General features: G+C 39.7%; 1 pseudogene across 1 annotated transcript; it reads right to left on the bottom strand.

Annotated features, from left to right (window-relative positions):
* Positions 1-2583: 2583 nt before the first annotated feature.
* On the bottom strand, positions 2584-3164 carry LOC309972687 (large ribosomal subunit protein uL6-like; annotated as a pseudogene). The gene has a single exon. The product of its transcript is annotated as a large ribosomal subunit protein uL6-like (transcript).
* Between the last annotated feature and the right edge of the window lie 1580 nt (positions 3165-4744).

Raw genomic sequence — 4744 nt, 5'->3', positions numbered from 1 at the left:
TTTTTTGAATAAACAAATGTTGCATAGGGGATGAGGACTTACAAATGCCAAGGTATGTAGCAGTTCAATATCAATTTTTTTTGTCGACTGGGATTGCTAATGTGGTTTACAGAGTTCTCCCAATCAAGGTGACTGACACTGAAAGCTATCCAAATTTTTTAGCACAGTGCTTACACCTGTCTATCATTTGGCTGCTGAAGACTGTTTTTTCCTTTAATGATTAGAACTTTCTGAAACTGGTTTGGATTGCTTCGTGAGGGGATAATAAGTTTGCTGTCACTAGAATTATTTTTTTAAAAGGCTGAAAAACAAAACACTGGAGGACAAGTTTTAAGGAGGATTTATACGCAGATTAAAATACTGGTTTATAGATTTAGACGGTTTTATTTTTCTGTTGTTGTCATGGGATGATATGTTTATATATTACAATAAGTCCCCTACATAGGAACCTTCAAGTTGTGAACTTCCAAAGATGTGAACGTGAGTTCATATATCCAAACACGTAAGTTAGTACACGTGTCTGGTGTACATTGTCACATATGTGCATCCTCTACAAGTGGTTGTGCTTTCGTGTACTTTACTGTACAGTACTGTATAAAGTACAGTAGTACAGTATCTTTATTTTAAGCCCAGGATGTGCGGAAGCAAGCATAAAACCAGCGGTGATGTAGCTGGTACTGCTAAGAAGCACTAAGCGATAACGATGGAAACAAAAGTGAAAATAATTGAGAGTGGAGAGAGGTGAAAAGATGGTAGATGTCACTCATTCTTATAGTAACTGAATAACTGAAGAGATTCATAATGCAGGAAATGCAATCCAGTGCTACCGTGTCATCTATGACAAGGAAAAAAAGGAGCTACTACCCAGACATCACTGGATCGTTTCTTCAAGAGGGTAGATAGAATTGAATCCAGCAAGGAACCAGAATCTGTGGCACTAATGTCAGGCATGGGTGACATTGTAGCTTGCCCTCCATCTCCTATTGCTGACGATCCTTCAGCTCTACCATCTCCCACCTCCTCTCCCTCCTCCAGTCAGTAACTCTTCTTGCCTGTTCACTTGATGCCAGCCCCTGTATGCCAGCTGTTGTACTGTACTTTTCAAGGTATTGTATTGTAAGATTAAAAATGTTTTTTTGTGTGTTTGTTTTTTATGTATTATTTGTGTTAAAAGTATTGTAAACTTATTTTGTGTTTGTTTTTTATGCATTATTTGTGTGAAAAGTATTATAAACCTATTACAGTACAGTACTTTATAGCCGATTGTGTTAGTTGGGTACCTAGGCTAACTTTGCTGAACTTACGAACAAATTGGACTTATGAAAGCACTCTCAGAATGGAACTCATTCATATGTAGGGGACTTACTGTACTTTTTCTTCCTTGCTACTCAGCACTACATAAACAAATTCAACTAAGTTGATAAAAGATTTAAGATACAAGGTCAGAAAACCAGATACCTAGAATTCCTTTAACACACATACTTAAAATTTGCATATGGATGATTAAGTTGGACTTTCTTACAAGGCAATGATTTAAATATTTAATTCATTCAGCCTTAATTGAGAGCTAACTTTGTGTTGCTGGATATAAAAACAGATAGGTCATATATAAAGGGCTATTTAAAATTGTATCAAATTACAAACTGAGTACAGGTGTCTACTTCCATCATACAGCCCATGCAATGAAAGAAAACTTGATGAAAATAATCCATCATAGTGCAGAAAAATATAAAGTTTTCCATCAGAGGAACAAAAATTGTGAGAAATCTCTGGAAGATAGAATACAATCATGTGCAAACAAGACAACAACTCCAAATACATATGGGAGAAAACGATTCTTTCAAAAGTTAGAAGTATCAGAGGCACCCCAAAAGGGCCATGCCATCAATGGGGGAGTATGATTTAAGGGAACCCTGCCATTGCATGTTGATGAGTGATGCTGTTTCCATTGATAAGATTTCAGGAAATCTGTTAAGAGTGAGATCTGAAATGGCTTCATGTTTGTTTGTTTTTTTAGTTTTTAGACTTCTTTCTAGCACTACTTACTGCACGTGCTCAAGATGAAGCCCCGTGTCCCTTGGGAGTGTATTACATTGCAAAGAAGAGAAGTGTGACTCAGACAATTTTGACAGTGACTCCATAGCAAAAAAAAAATCATAAACTCATTTAAGTCCTTCTCAATGCCACACAATTACTTACAGAATATTGAGATACTGAGACAAACTTCAGGACTAGTGTCTGAGAAATATGGAACTACCTTTCAGCTGAGAGGCAGGAGAAAGTGGGGAAGTTGGTAACTCAAAAAATTTGAGAAGTCCAGCCCCAGGTATCCGGATTGTCATCCCCACTGTCTTTAGAAGGGGCTGAAAATTTCTGTTTCTCCAATGAGATGTCTTTTTTTCTAAGGAACTAGATTAGAAAAATCTAGGATGGAAGATGGGAACTCTCAAAGCAGCAGCTGGTGAAAATAGGATTAGGATTTTTCCCCCAATCAAGAGCTTTTATTGCATCTTTAAAATGTCACAGATGAGTCCGAAGTATCATCTGGCATCTTGCTGCTTCTGTAGCTGGACAATGTAGATCTTATTCATCAGCCTGCTGAACTGTTCCTTTTTCAGAAACAGAGATAGCATCCGAAAGTTTTCTGATATCCTTGTTTTTTAAGTATTGTGGCTTGCTGAATCAAAGCAGCTGAATTTGATACAAGTTCAATGTCATTTCCTTCAAAAATGAACTCATCTTTCTAGGCTTGAGATACTAAACAAGCAATGCCTGGCCTCATTTGAACCCTGTGGATGTATTTTTCACATCCCCCAAATTTCAGACTTCAATAAGAGAACCATTCTCCTAAATAATGACGTTGATGGGGATGTGAGCATACAGAGACTTCATCTTGTAAATGGAAGCCCAGTGTGACACCCTTGACCATGTTCTGTACACGACTACAGATAGTGTGCACCATTGCCAGTTCCTTTCTATTTCCCTATCCTTTGTCAACCCGGAGCCTCATTTTTTTCTTTCCAAGGAGACTGAGTTCTACATTAATATGATTGAAGTCCCTCCACAGGGTGCCTCTGGGCCCTTCTCAATAATTGTGCATCCCTTCAGAGTGATGTCGACATTTTCTGGAATGTCGGCAGTCTGATTCTGAGAATGGTCTTCATTCTTGCAGTAGATGTGGCAAAAAGAGTGGGATTAGGACAGTGGACTAATGGGTGGACAAAGAGAAATTGACTAGAGGAGAGAAACATGATGTTGAAATGGTAGCAAATAGAAAATCTGAAAGTTTATCCTGCAGGAGGGCTAAAAATAATTTTATTCTGAATGAGAATGTGATTGCTAAGAATCACTCTTCAAGCAATCAAGGATTTAAATTTCCTTGTTTAGACTCAGAATTTAAATGGGAAAACTGATGCAGAAGACTTCAGGACCACTCTCCCCTCTTCATATGGCTGGCTTCTTCCTATCCTCTGGGATTCAAATTTAAGATTGCATTCTTAACATAAGTTTCTCCCTGACGACTTAGCAATTGGGGCTTATATAGTGCATTGAATGCAACACACGTGTGTTCTAAAGTCAAGTGGTTAGACACCGATGGGCCCCCAATACTGTTCATGGACATTTGCATCCCAGGTAGACGCTGTCAGAGCATCTGTGTCCTGCCCAGTTCTTGCTGGTCCTCTCTTCCAACTCTTCTCCTCACTGACAGCCTCTTATAAACCTCTTGCCACTCTCCTGGAGGGCTTTCTCTGGTTGCAGGTGCATGATCCAGCATGCAGGCTGGAGGTATCTGTGAATCAATGCCTCCAGAAGCAGCCCTCTACAGTCATCCAATGGAAAATGTCAGATAAATTCCCCAAACCTCACCTCTCAGGTGGGGCAACACTGAGGCATGTTATGCAAAGTCTCCCGAGAGTCCCCAGAGGCCTGAGTCCCAGCTGCCCACATCAGGAATTCTGCTCATTTGCACACCCTTTGATTGGTTTTCTTTCCTTCCTTGTCTCCTTCTCCACTTGCCTTCCAGTGGTTCCTGGGATCGTCCCCCAGATAAACTACTTGCATTCACATCCTTATCTCAGAGTCTACTGGGGAAACCCATACTAAAACAGCATTTTTCCACATAAGAAAATTCACCAACTATGGTGCACTGATCAGTGTTTCCACCAAGCCTTGTGGGAGTTTGTACTCCCCGCCTGTGCACAGCAGCAGTGCACGTTTTCCAGTGCTGTGAAAAATTCGATGGAAGCCAACTTCCATTGGAACCCTGACTTAACTGTTCTTATTAAACTCCAATATCGTGCTATTTAAAACATATGAGGGACTTCCCTGGTGGTCCAGTGGTTAAGACTCTGCAATCCCAATGCAGGGGGTACGGGTTCAATCCCTGGTCAGGGAACTAAGATACTGCATGCCGCGAGGAACAGCCAAAAGAAAAAAAAAAAGTATGAATACTAAATTTTAGTAATAGTTAATTCCTCATATAGTCACTTACTAGTATGTAGCACTTGCTTATATGTATAAAATATGAAATGATATTATATGGTACATCATTTGCTCATAATAAAGAGAAAGCTTTGTGCTTTATCAGTTTAAGGTTCCTGAAAGCCTTGTGGATACTGGTCCACACTTTCACCAACCCTGCACTAAATAGAGACCATACTGGGAAAAAAAAAAAACATTATCACAAGCAAATGCCCACTGTTTTCCTGGCAGCTCGACCCCGGGACCAAACATACTTTAAACA

This window comes from Leucopleurus acutus (genome assembly GCF_964270905.1).
Source record: "Leucopleurus acutus genome assembly, chromosome: 16".
NCBI classification, from domain to species: Eukaryota; Metazoa; Chordata; class Mammalia; order Artiodactyla; family Delphinidae; genus Leucopleurus; species Leucopleurus acutus.
Note: the sequence above shows the minus strand (reverse complement) of the source record. Positions and strands in the feature narration are given on the sequence as shown.